Genomic DNA, 14,321 nt, shown 5'->3' with positions numbered 1-14,321 from the left:
TCCATGATCATTAAAATTCTCTCCCAAAAGCAAAGTCCATTGTTTGACACAATGTTGGGCCTACAGGCTGTAAATGGGATTTCATAATTATCGTTTTCTGGTTATAGTGCCATTTGATCGGTGACATTTACTTTAAGCATTATGGACATTGGAATCTCATAGTGTTCAGAAAGTATGGAATCAAAAACAGGCTCCTTCATAGGTTGAATAGTATCTCACAATATGTGTAAAAGAACACTATGTTCTTAACATTCTTCCTGTTGAGATCATTTTTAGATGACATTGTTCCAGGATTGTTTGTATTTTTACAATTCATCCACCGAATAATGCTTGTGCAGCTCCAAGTCCACAGGAGGTAAGTCCAATCTCTGGTACCGGCTTTGTCTTTGGTGGTTGATGGTAAACACGAACTGTCATGGATCTCAGATGTTCTGCATGATGCAGTCACTATTCAAAGAGGAAACACGCTACCTAGCCTGGGTAGTAGGTATTCCTGATGATAGGCTACAAGACTTCAGCATCAGCTTGGGACATCTCACGGTACACCAGCATCAGTTTGTGCAGCAGGAGCTGTTTACCTGGTGCTGATTCAGCGTGGCTCATCTGCAGCGTGGCCGAGAGGGATTGTCTCTTTGTGTTTTATGTGACACCAGGATGATTTAGTCAGATGTGTTGACAATGTGTTGCAGAGTTTAGACACTTTACTGAACAACATCTGTCCAGAGGATTGGGTTTAGCAATTGATAAATCATGGAGACAGTGACAGTTTTATATTTATCTTCGGGACAGAGTTTAGAAAGTTTTATGTTTAATATGGAGTCGTGGCTAGAGGCAGTGTTATATTTATAATGGAGTCTGGGCTAGACAGTATTATATTTACAGTGGGGTCTGGGCTGGGCAGTGTTATATTTGCAGTGGGGTTTGGGCTATATTTACAGTGGGGTCTGGGCTGGGCAGTGTATTTATAATGGAGTTTGGACTAGACAGTGTTATATTTACAGTTTAGTGTTATATTTACAGTGGGGGGTCTGTTATATTTACAGTGGGGTTTGGGCTAGACAGTGTTATATTTATAATGGAGTCTGGGCTAGACAGTGTTATATTTACAGTGGGGTCTGGGCTGGGCAGTGTTATATTTACAGTGGGGTTTGGGCTAGACAGTGTTATATTTATAATGGAGTTTGGACTAGACAGTGTTATATTTACAGTGGGGTCTGAGCTAGACAGTGTTATATTTACAGTGGGGTCTGGGATAGACAGTGTTACATTTACAGTGGGGTCTGGGATAGACAGTGTTATATTTACAGTGGGTTCTTGGCAAGGCAGTTTCATATGTGCAGCTTAGATACCACTCAGTCCTTTCATTCAAGGATCAGATGTTGAAAATCTACTCCATGTGGGTTTGTTATATACTTCTCTCATCAGTATTATGATTGCAAGATCTGTCAACAGATAAATAATATCCCATGATGATCAATTTGCTTGTTGACTTTTATTACTGACATCTTGTGCATGATAATTGCTAGGTATCTGTTTTCTATTTCAGTGACACCCATAGGCACGCCTTGTAGATTTCATGGTCATAATCGTTCACTTTCATAAATTTGATATGGAATCAGTGCATGAGAATTTTTATTATTATTGTATAGTTTAAGGCAAGGTAAGATTTTTAGCCTATTTTGAAGGTGATTTGAGGATCAGTGAATTGTCTCAATTGGTCACATATATATTGTTTACTCACTGAAATTGACAAGACGTGTTTCGACAACAGGCATGCTTTTGTTGCAGGAAATCAAATGAAGTGTGTGCATTATGCCAGAAATGTTATTTATTTTAGGTGTCACACACATCCTAATTTAAAGTGTTCATTTCATGTGTTAACCTTAGATCTGATTTGCCAGTTTTGTGAGGAAACCATTGCACTAGCAGTAGTTGAATTTTGAAAATACCAAATTTGGTATTTCAATGAACAGCAGGATTCAAACATGTGTATAACAGACAAGCTATTTAGTGTTGCCTTTTAGCCAACTCTTACCATGATAGACGCAGTACAATAACTGAAGTACACCACAAACCCCTTAGTCAAACACTTACAATGTCAATCTTAGTATATCAAGCTACACCGAGCGGTGTTGAGATTGGTTATGCTTTGGAAGTGGTGGTACTGCATAGCGATAAATTGTTTCACATGTAGGATAAAGTAGTAATCTTATTTTGTTTTCTTGCCTAACAGCTATTGCATTTAATTGAAGAATACAAGAAGTGGGCGACACTACTGTGATCAATATTCTGTATTAAGTTTTGAATTATCAAAGCAAATGTGATTTCCTTTAGAACATACACAATGTGTTTGTGATAATTAAGGAAAATATTGTGAAATCAAGTTAAAATGAACAAGAAAAATGTGGCTTTAGAAGAAGTTCATCAAAGAGCTTGTGATATTATTGAGGATTAATTAGAAGTGCATGTACCTCAATGACCATTTCAGTCTGAATGATACATTAACTGATGAAGAGTAGAAATGCCACTGGATTATGTCTTGTTACAGGTAGTGTTTAACTTGTTACTTATTTCAAAAGGTGTCTATCCACAATGCTTTATGATATTTCAACGACTTTTTGTTGTTATGAAATTAACTGAAGCTGTTACAATTTTCTTTTGTGTTCAGTATATTTTGTGCAATTTTGTTTATATTTACCTGTATTTTGTAGATAATTTTACATTTATGTGAGGTTGAATTCTCAACAGAGTTTGGTTATTTTAACAAAATCAAAATGGTTTTTTTTTTCAGGGCTAAAAAATGCTGTTTATTTACAAAATCAAAAATGTCTTCATTTAGCTTTGCTGCTTGTCAAGTGTTCCTTACTTAAAGGATACAACATTAACCTTGTAAGGATGTGAATGTATTATGAAACAAATTGATATCTTGATATCTACAACAGTTTTATGATTTATATGGTTGTGGGGAAAATAGTCTCCAACAGATTGCCATTTATCATTGTTTATAGTGTCTGCATTTGCCCTGTGCAGCGTTTGTTTAGTTCCATTTATGACAGATCCCAAGGTGCATAAAGTCATATTTTGTTACTCTGCAATTACAAGAATGTACTTGACAAAACTGAATAAGATCTTATGATTGTTTTCAATCAAAGATTTTCTCAACTATGACATGTTGCTTATTGTTTCCATGCGATGTGTGTCGTAGATTTTAGATGTAGTGCTTTGAATTTTAAATATTTTTCTGTTCTTGTCTTTGGTATGGGCGTAAATCATTTCTGTAGTTCAATTTCTTAGTAGAAATAACTAAAATTCTTAATGCCGATTGAAATCATGCATAAGGCCAGACCAATTATATTTCTTGTTTTACAGATTTTTGTGCTCAGAAAACTTAAAGACAGGAGGGAAGAAAATAAAAACACCAGTCAAAGTAATATTCCTTCTAAATACTCAAAGTATGTTGCTTTTGGCAATTAATGAAGTGTATATAGGGCAAAAAAACAATCTAAAAAACAAAATTTCTTGTATGTTTGCATTTTTGACCAATAAAAACATTAGAATTATATTTTTTGAGCAGGGAAAATTAATTTATATTTTTTTCTTAATCATGAAATATTACCACAGGCGGATCTGTAAAACAAGAAATAAAATTGGTCTGGCCTAATTAGGTTGCATGATTTTGCAGTTTTTAAAGAACAGATGATATGAAGACCAGCTCCCCCCTATGGTTGTGATGAATTCTGACAGTTGTTGTGCAAGTGACTCAAACTGTTTTCACTTTTAGCCTTGGTATATATTTAATTACATGTATGGTACTTGTAGTGATCAGGGTTGATCCATGTTCCTTAGGAGAATTTGCTTCTCAAACTGTACTACTTAAATTTCATACCAAAATACCTTGATATGTTGATGTTCTTGACGTGCACGCGTTAGGGATTTATCATCATTTGCTCAGCTATGTTATGTGAAGTGTTTGTCAGTTTTGCCCAGACCAAGACAGAAGCAGAAGTATGTTTCATACACTTTTAAAAGCTTTGACTATTGAATTCTTGAAACTAGTATTTATGTCATATTGTTTGACTTCTTTGAACTTAACACTCGAACATATAAGCTGTTATGTTGTCTTGGACAACCTTGTAATTATTCAGAAACAATTCTCTGTAAATGATGGCTGATTTCATGATCAGATGATAATTTCTTATTGTAAAATGTCTTATTATGTTTGAGTCTCCCTCAAAGCATGTGATGTTTGTTAACCTGTTGATTTTTTGTTAAATTTATCACCCTTAATCGCTCAAGCATTCTTCCATTCCACAACTGACCAGAGAAATCTCACCAATGGTCCACTTTAATCACTTAAAGGTGCAAGATCAGAAATTAATTTTTTCACACCATTTTTTGCACACTAATTTTGGTAAAGATATTTTAGTGACTGCAAAGTATGTATGATGTAATGCTAAAAGCATTCCTTAATCTTTGCCTGAGCTCAGAATAGTGAGATTTGGGGACTTTTTCCTCATATCAAATAACACTAAAACAAACAAGTCTGACTGCCCCTTTAATTAGTTAAAAAGCCGTAACATAAACATTAACACAAGCTGTCTGTATTCTGTGAATGTCTCGTCAATATCGCCAAGGCTAAAGTGAGTCATTGTCGGTTGATTTTATGTTATATTATGTATACTAGTTCATTCACTGGACTGGTAATGTTACAGATATTATTTTGTTGCCCCAGTCCTCACTGCCAAGTCTACTCTTATATACTTACCCAAGAAGTCGGTTTTAGTCGCTCTATATACAGATCAATTTCATAATGGTGTCAGTGGCATGTATATTTCATAATGGTGTCAGTGGCATGTATATTTCGCTTTAGATCCTCATTACAACTTGTTGATGTATTTTTGAATAACATTTGTTTTCTTTAGAATCTATCACTAAGGAAATTGAAACATCTTGAAGATTACATACTACTCAATGAAAGTAAAGAACATTGATATATTTCATCCTACTGTATGAACTCTCATCACTTGTCAGTTTATTATAGTTCATTCTCTTCCCACAGAGGTTACTTGTCTTCTTACGAACCTCTGTTCTAATACGTCCCTTTCATGGTGCGAGTGTTCAAGATTCGTGATTGGTTGCAATCAGATTTAGTTGTGCAATCAGCGACGTTGTTTCAAAAGTGATCATTTGCAATTCCTCAGTAATTTCCGTATGCTTCGGGAAAACTAGAACCTCTTCCCCTGAGCGATGCGAAACTTTTCTTCTAGACAGAACTCAGTCATGTAATGCCGGATCAATGGCGTCTCCATCGCCCTCATTGACAACGGACAAGCTAGCCATTAAATGTCTTGTGTGTCACATCAACACAAGTCCCCGGCAGAGAAGAGAGATATTTGTGGCCCCATTTTTACTTGCATTAGTCAAGTTGGATCTAAGTCGATGTAACACATGTTCTGATTGGATAGAAAGAAGGGAGATAACTCGTGTTGCGATTTTTTGCCGCTAGGGGATTTTTCTGAGAAGCGGGAAATAATGGCCGTATTAGAACAGAGGTTCAGAGGAAGATATGACAAGTAACCTCTGTGGGAAGAGAATGATTATAGTTATAAGATAGAGTGTTCCTTAACTTCATTTGAGTAGTATATTTTTATTATTGGCTGTGAGATAAACTTTGCTCAGTATGAGGTGTTGTTACTTGTGTGTAATCAAATATTTGGTCTTGGTTCCAAGCCTAACGGCATCTGGAGCGGTGGGGTAGCCTAGTGGTTAAAGCTTTGGCTCGTCACGCCAAAGGCCCGGGTTCGATTCCCCACATGGGTACAATTTGTGAAGCCCATTTCTGGTGTCCCCCGCCATGATATTGCTGGAATATTGCTAAAAAAGCGTAAAACCATACTCAGACAGTCAGCCTAAAGGCATCTCATGTCATTTCATTCTATGTTCCAAAATTGGCAGAAATTTCTCAAATTGTCCGCAGATCAGTTTGCTGTTTCCTTCAAGACGTTCAACACCCATTAATAGAAAAGAGACTGTAAATTCATGAGAAATGAATTCAGAGATTCATTGAATTCTTACATGTTTACATTTTGAGAGTAGTGTATTTCAAAATAACATTTTGATTGTTTTCTAGTTCAGAAATACTTACTCTACATTGGCTATAAATTACTGCAATATTTATTTAGACAAGGAAGTTGGGATGTTCTTTGAGTTTTGAAAGTGGGTCAGTTGTTATGAGTTACGAGTGTCAGTTTCCTGGTATTTGCCTGTCTAAGGTGCACAAGGAAGTGTTGATTTCAGATGGATAGACATGCTGTCATGCCATCAGCTGTGGATGACCTTGAGACCAATATTTCCCATCTCTGCCCGACCCCTCGCTATGCAGCATTCGGCTTCATCTTGGCAACAATGCGATCCAGGCTGACATGATTGACAGATATGATTGACACATGTAATTGATCATGACATAGTTGAATGACAAGATGACATTGTCAACGTATAGTGACAAGTTGACACCAAATAGTGCTATGAAGATGTCATTGCGAGATATCGCATTAAATATATATTTTGGGTATTATAAATAATTGCAAAACACAGAAGCAATGATTCAAAATTTATGTAAAATAAGCATAATCATCATTTCTTCCTAATGAGACCCTATTTATCTGAAATATACTGTAATATATCAGCTGCTGTGGTTTAAGACATGCTACTTTCAAATGTTTATCGACAGGACAGTTGTAGCTCTGTCACTATATGTTGCTATGGTTACCAGAGGTATTTGACGGTGGGAGAATCGGGTTTTACTTGATGACGACACCTTACTGCTGCTCCTGTAGCAGTGATTGCAGAATCTGGATGTGATGAGTAGTCGAGGCTATCTTGTCTGGGTGATACTTAAGAGGAACTAAATATCGAAAATAGGTTCTGATGCTCTTCCGACCTGACAGATTGACGTTTTGGATGAAACGGATCAAGGAAGGATGAAGTATGTGTTGTTTTTGCTGCTGCTGCAGTAAGATAAAGGTTGTGATGAAGGATGGTAATATTTGGCAAAGATCTACTGCTGCTGTAGTAGGGAGCTGAATAAGTTGATTAGGAGGATGACGCTATGTACACGTTGTGATCGTTACTTCATCCTCACAGCTGATGTTGTGTGATCTGATTTTGCTACAGTGACAAAGTCATGGACATCTTATTCTCACATTCACTAACTGAAACATGAAACAGAAACAAAATATTACAAAATGCAACACAAATTGTTTATCTAACGATTAATTTTTAAAATAATTTTTTGGGCTTAATAATATAATTTCCAGTATATAGCAGAATATGGATTTATAACCAGGCGTGTTATATTGCTATAGGTTGATTATTGACAACAGTGCTGACAGCATTATCATGATCACAACTCAGAAACAGCTGTGCGTTTGTGTTTACTTCACGTGAGAGTGACAGATGGATATTGACGCCAGATTGTGGTCGGATCTCATAGTGGAGCAGGGATGAGGATGTATTGCAATCAGGTCATCTGTAGCTAGGGATGACTAGCATGAAATATACATGATATAGACACATGTAGGTTGGACAAATACCTATTGATCTAACACTGCACTACAGGCTAGGGTTGCTTTGTTCGCCAGTGGACAATATACCTTGGAATGATGATAGCACGCAGGGGCATTCTGTAATCCTGAAGGTTGTAGCACTTGTAGTTATTTAATCCAGGAACTGCTTGCAAAATATGAGACAAATTCAGCATATTTCTATTTTAGTATTTTGTGGCAGTGAAAACATATCCTGTAAGTAGTAACCGCATTGTAATAATTTTGATGTATTACCAGAAAAAAAGGTGCCTCTTTCTAGAAAATGTCTGAATTTTGATTGGATATTACAAAAATTCTTTCAGATGACTAAAATTAATTCTCAGTTTGGATAATCTGGAAAATTGCTACAAGTGTAGAGTTTGTGGAGTGATGAATGATTTTCACTCATCACTGTTTTGATTGGGTATGTCATAGAAGCTGACACTCATCACTGTGTTGATTGGGTATGTCGTAGAAGCTGACACTTATCACTGTTATGATTGGGTATGTCATAGAAGCTGACACTTATCACTGTTTTGATTGGGTATGTCATAGAAGCTGACACTTACCATGAGAAGCCGTATTACCACGCACTAGTCCACAAGCCTGAGACTGTAGTCAACGAGGGGCTGTGGGGTAGACTAGTTCTTAAAGCATTCAATTGTCATACCAAAGACCCAGATTCGATTCCAAACATGGGTACAATGTTTGAAGCCTATTTCTGGTGTCCCTCGCCATGATATTGCTGGAATATTGCTTCAAGCGGTGTAAACCATACTCACTCTCTACCTGTACTTGGGGACAAGTACAACTCCAGTGGTGGTATTTGTCATTGACGAAAGCGTAACCCATGGATAAGACGACCCCCTTCTACAGACTGCTTTTTTTGGTCCTCAAAATTCGGCTTATAGACGGTCATATACGGTACTAGTAACATTTGAATGCTATAATTCTAAACCAGTTCTAAATCCGTCAGCTTGGCTGCATATTGGAACTGAATAAATTTATGCTGACAGAACTTGTAAACACAGTAAACATTTTTGATTCATGCAAGAACTAGCACTCAATTCTAAGGACTAATAAAATAAGGTTTCAATTAGTTCTCAGGACCTTTCTTGAAAATATATTTCTAAGACTGGGGGAGATATTGTAACAAGGCAACAACTGAAACAATCATGCATAATGAAAATACTGAAAATCTGTTTTATTTACGTTTTCTTCCATTACTATTTTACTAATACCAATGGCATAATTTATTTTCTCTTTAAAAGTAGTTATACTCATTTTATTCTCTTCAAAATAGATATATAAATATGTGGAATGTATTCTTGCCAGGTAGGTTACTATAGAAGGCCATGGCTTAAGAATAGACCACTTTGATGAATGACAGATGATTCACAGATGGTACAAGCAGTTGAAATAGATCATATATACATGGACTGACTATCAGTGCCCAAGACTTTTCTTTGTGAATACATTGATATAATCTGTATGCAACCAAGAACATTCAAAGAAAAATTGTGTTCACCAAAACTGTCATCATAGTTATTAAATATACAAAAACTTTCAAAAATTATTGTTATACACCTTCAAGATCATTGTTTATCAAATGAATATAAGATCATAATAACTTGTATATATATATATATATATATGTCCTTATTTCATGAATTGTGCTGTGAGATCTATTGTGGCATTTTGTTCAGAAAGTCTTTGTTTTTCTTTCTTTTTATCCTTTCCTTGTTAACATAGCAGCACCACAGAACCTATTCAGTGCACCCTTCCTTGTATATATGAACATTGTGAATCTGTGGCTGGGAGAACCACCAATATGGATCCAAGCTTCTGTAGTCCAAGTTGCGAGGGACGTAGTGTTTTAGTGTCTTATATGCACCTTATTGTTATATCTTATGCAGACTAACAGAAGCAGTACATGAGGATCTGGGATACATTAAACATACAAATATTTACAGAATCAAATTGATTTAATTTTTAGTTGAAATTTTAGTTAAATATTTCTCACATGTAATCCATTTTTGGTAAGGTATACTGGATACAATTGGGCCAGACTTTATGTTCAAGGATTATTTTACTGAAAAATGTTATCTGTAGGTTTAAAAATAGAAAAAATATAATCCATTGTACACGTGTTTATTTATAATCTTAAATATCAATTTTGATTGGTAAGCTGATAAGCGAACATGACAATTTATGATGGGAAAATATCAGTTATGTATATGATGTTAAAATCCCATGGATTATCTGTTTTGTGAATACAAACTTTTCAGTTCATGGTTTTGAATACAACTTTGTTCTGTTTTTTGTTTTTTTGTGTGTTTTTTTATGTTTTCAGAATTTCTGAATTTATGGTCGGCAGATCCATTAGCCACGCTAAACAATTGTGTTACATGATCATGTATACTTTTTCTATTCTCAGTACACACACAAAAGTATGTTAATCTCAGTAACACCTCAGTATTTATTTGATGGAATTCATTAAAGAATTTATGTATTAAAAGTATTTATGTTTGTCGGTTTGTTTACACATCCAAACTATTTATGATTTATCAGTATCGTCAACAGTATACAAGTCATGCTCAAGAGGGAATAGATTCAAAATATGTATGTGTAATGCTCAACTGGCAGTGTATGTTAGTCTATCCGAGACCTTCATGACTGGCAGTGTATGTTGTTGGACCCACATTGTGTCTGCGAGGGAGGGAGGGGTGTGCACACCTAGTGCAGGGGAGGGGGGGAGTGCTATCAAGAGGTTTCTTTATATTACAGAGTTGATTTATTCCAGATTTCTACCTTACAGCGTTTCAAATGCTTTGTCTCTTGGCATGAAGCTCCAGATGGATGTATACAACTAGACTACAATGCCATTCCTAGCATTTCACCTGCTAGACAAATGTTGTGTCTCCTCATATCGACTAAATAAACGGATTGCCTGTCCTATTTACACCTGTTGTTTGTTCTTTCTTACTCCCAAGAGAAGTTAAAATATGGTACTTGTTGTTCCCTGCCTGGCGCTCGGCATTAATGGGTAAAACAAGGACTGGTCTGAGACAGTATAATGTGTCTGAGTGGGGTATTCATGCTCAACTGCGGCATGGGATCTCAGTGAGCTCGCACTATAAAACCAGCTTAAGTCTGGGCTAGTACAAGCAGCCGCACATACACACACCTGTCATCATATGAGTGAAGTATTCTTAAGTACGACACTAAACCCCATTTCACCTCACCTCACCTCTTTTTTACTAACTAGGGAGGTACACGTCTTAGTTCTTTCTTCTTTAGGGGAGGAGGGGTAGCCTACTGGTTAAAGCGTTCACTCATCACACTGAAGATTGGGGTTCGATTCCCCACATGGGTACAATGTGTGAAGCCCATTTCTTTTCTCCGCAGCACTGATATTGCTGAAATATTGCTAAAAGCAGCGTAAAACTAACTCACTACCTTTTTATTCTGTCCTTCAGGGATATAGAATAGAATTGAATAGTACTTTAATGCCTTTTCAGGAATTTGTGTTACATCAGCAGAGCTACTGACACATTAGAGGGATACCAAACATATTTACATAAATTCTTTGATTTAGGTATCTTCACATTTGTTTAAGAGAGATATGGTACTTGGAATAAAGGTTGTACGCTCTCTTAGTGTTCACAACTGGAACTTTGTAGCCGCGGCCTGAAGGGAGGAGGTTGTATTCCGAATTTAAGTAGTGAGTACGGTCAGATATGATTTTGACAGCTTGATTCACGATTTGCTGCTCATATCAGAGACCATATATGGTCTCTGCTCATATACAGTGAAGCCCCGTTAGTCCGGACTCCGATAATCCGGATGTCTCGGCTCCCAGACGATTTTAGCTTGTTACCAATCTAAGCCTATTTAATTTGCCTCGATAATCCGGAAATTCGGTTTCCGGAACTGGACGGTAAGTAGCTGCAACCAATCAGGGCCCGGTTGTTGAAAACTCGGTTATCTTTTAACCAGCCGTTAAGTAGATTTAACCGACTGTTACCTAATAACAGGGGGTTATCTTGTTGTTCAAAACTCTGTTAACTTTTAACAGGCTGTTAACGTGACGTTAAGTTAACACACCTAAGGACCGCCGCTAACTTTTTAACAGTGTAGTTAACTCGCAAATGGCGTTCATGGCTAACACTGCTTTCATGATGCCAGTTCAGCAAAGAAAGGATAGGGTGTATCGTGGACTGGACTTCGATATTGGAAATTATTCTGACGAAGAGTTACATACGAAACTGTATCTATGCACATCATAGGAACTAAAATACATGTTGTACAAGTACATGATGCCTACGTTTCATCTTTTAACACTTGTGGAAAGGTTTATATATGCTTTAACTAAATGTGTGGATTTCTTCTGTAAATATTATTCAACAAACACTTTCAAAGAATATAACACGTACACCCTATACCCACGTATGATATGATATTGAACAAGGCTACATGTAGATAATTAAATTAGTTTCATGAAAAAATATCCGAACGATTACATTATGATACTGAGTGTAATCGGCGGGATATGGTGATTGTGTATACTCTTATTCTACCGACCTTCACCTCAGAGAAGTTGCTAAATACACTCCCATTTTAAGAAAGAGAAGAAGCCAGAAATGCCGATTATTACCGTTGTCGTTCTGCGTGATTTTGCGTCAGTCATGGCGTCACGCAGCACAGAAACTTGACAGTTTCGTGTAAACACATCACATTCCTGTATTGTATCTATTTTTAATTTCCTATTTCTTGCTACTATGCTCTTTCCATGCAAATGGGTGTCTGAAAATTTGAGAAAATGCTACACAGTGTAAAGTCTGAAATTTTCTTTGTTTACATTTCAAACAGGTGTTGTCTTTCGAGCACAGCAGTTGTTTCCACCCCCAATATCTTTCGTTTCATTTTATCTAGACACTTAGTATGGGTGCCAAAAAGACCAGTTGTAATTAGATGCTAAAATGTATGAGGAATTCACTGTAGGGCTGGGACGAGTAGGAAACAATGGAATCGAGTAGCCGCATGTACGTACCCGAATCGGAATTGAGTACCCGGAAATGTAATTAAGAAATACATTCGGGTCAACTTTCTGAATATTCAATCACGATTTGACAGAGATTATTATAGAAAACCTGAACAGTTGGTAATAAGACATTAAAACTGACCTCAAGCTATTGAATTTACGTCTGTTGAACCAATATAGAGAGTAACACCATTACTTACATTCCTCGTTATAACAACGAACGTTTTGTTCCTGCTGCTACTGTAACTTAACTACTCACTGCTCATACACAGATAAATTACAGTCATTAAAACTATGCTCCATTAATCGGACAATACCAATGATGTAAAAACCCGTGAATTTCCGGGTTAGAATATGGATCTTCAGTAACCCATGCTTGTCGTAAGAGGCGACTAACGGGATCGGGTGGTCAGACTCGCTGACTTGGTTGACACATGTCATCGGTTCCCAATTGCGCACATCGATGCTCATGTTGTTGATCACCGGATTGTCTGGTCCAGACTCGATTATTTACAGACCGCCGCCATATAGCTGGAATATTGCTGAGTGCGGCGTAAAACTAAACTCACTCACTCACTCAATGATGTAAATGTGTGTTACGTCAAAAATGAAAAAGACAAGCTATTGTCTGCCCTTGTCATTACAGAGCTCTCTCCCTTTCCGGATACTCGATTCCTAGAAGTAGGACTCGATTCCAGCTGTACCCGACCCGGATTCGAGTACCCGAGTACCCGTCCCAGCCTTAGAATGCAGTGATTCATTTGTCGTCGCTGAATATGAAATACAAGTGATGTAATTGGCGTTTCAATACCGGCCTTCGCGAAACGTGATTTTGTAAACACTATCCAATAGGGCGCAAAGTGCACTTGGGCGTTCGTGTGAGTGTATTTATGAAAACATCTGAACACGATTCCAGGTTTATCGGCAACGTTTCAGAATTATTAGTGATTTTATTAAAAATGATATCATTGTTAATTAATATGCTATTTTTGAAAGTCTATACTCCAAGTAATTATCCGATTTTGTTTTGATATGTCCGTCTGGCATCCCTTCCCATAGATGGATTTTAATTAAATTCATTTCAGCAATAGGCCTAATTTCTTTTCATTCTTCGAATGTTTTAATTGAAGCAAATCATCTTTTAAAATGTTGTATTAATTGATGAAAACTTAGTTAGCTTAAACATTGCTCTCGCAACTGATGTGTAGGAAAATAAACAAAACATAATTATGTATCTATTTCTGTTGTGAGTGATATGCAGGCCTACTTCGTAGTCACTTTGATTAAATGTTATATTTGAATATCGAAACCTTTTTGTCACAGCGAACACAACACCATCTCTTGTCATATCACACGATAATATTTGGAATTTTTAACTTATTTTATAACAATATCTGAATGCTACTGTTATACACTGATAGGTTCATATAAGGAATACTATGGCACAATACTATTTCTCTGCCGAATCGTATCAGCGTTCTATAATACACTTATGAAATATAATACATGTTTTCCGTCCTTGAAGACATTGAAAAGAACTATCTATGCATTAAATGGAGGTTCACCTGATTAATGAGTATCGAGGAAATTATGTTTATCTACTACAGCGTTCTATAATACACTTATGAAATATAATATATGTTTTCCGACCGTGAAGTCATTAACAAGAATTATGCATTTTCTGCAGTCACTTG

The 14,321-nt window shown here is 36.5% G+C and overlaps 2 long non-coding RNA genes across 2 annotated transcripts; both read right to left on the bottom strand.

Moving 5' to 3' along the window:
- Positions 1-5,659: 5,659 nt before the first annotated feature.
- Positions 5,660-13,975, bottom strand: LOC124279574. The gene is made up of 3 exons (XR_006899418.1): positions 13,963-13,975; positions 12,770-12,775; positions 5,660-5,741 (listed from the first exon to the last, which is right to left on the bottom strand). It is a non-coding gene; the product is annotated as an uncharacterized LOC124279574 (long non-coding RNA).
- Positions 7,163-7,762, bottom strand: LOC124279575. The gene is made up of 2 exons (XR_006899419.1): positions 7,653-7,762; positions 7,163-7,211 (listed from the first exon to the last, which is right to left on the bottom strand). It is a non-coding gene; the product is annotated as an uncharacterized LOC124279575 (long non-coding RNA).
- Positions 13,976-14,321: the final 346 nt, after the last annotated feature.

The sequence above is a fragment of the Haliotis rubra genome, unplaced genomic scaffold (genome assembly GCF_003918875.1).
Source record: "Haliotis rubra isolate DU_JTF1 unplaced genomic scaffold, ASM391887v1 Scf252, whole genome shotgun sequence".
Taxonomy (NCBI): Eukaryota; Metazoa; Mollusca; class Gastropoda; order Lepetellida; family Haliotidae; genus Haliotis; species Haliotis rubra.
Note: the sequence above shows the minus strand (reverse complement) of the source record. Positions and strands in the feature narration are given on the sequence as shown.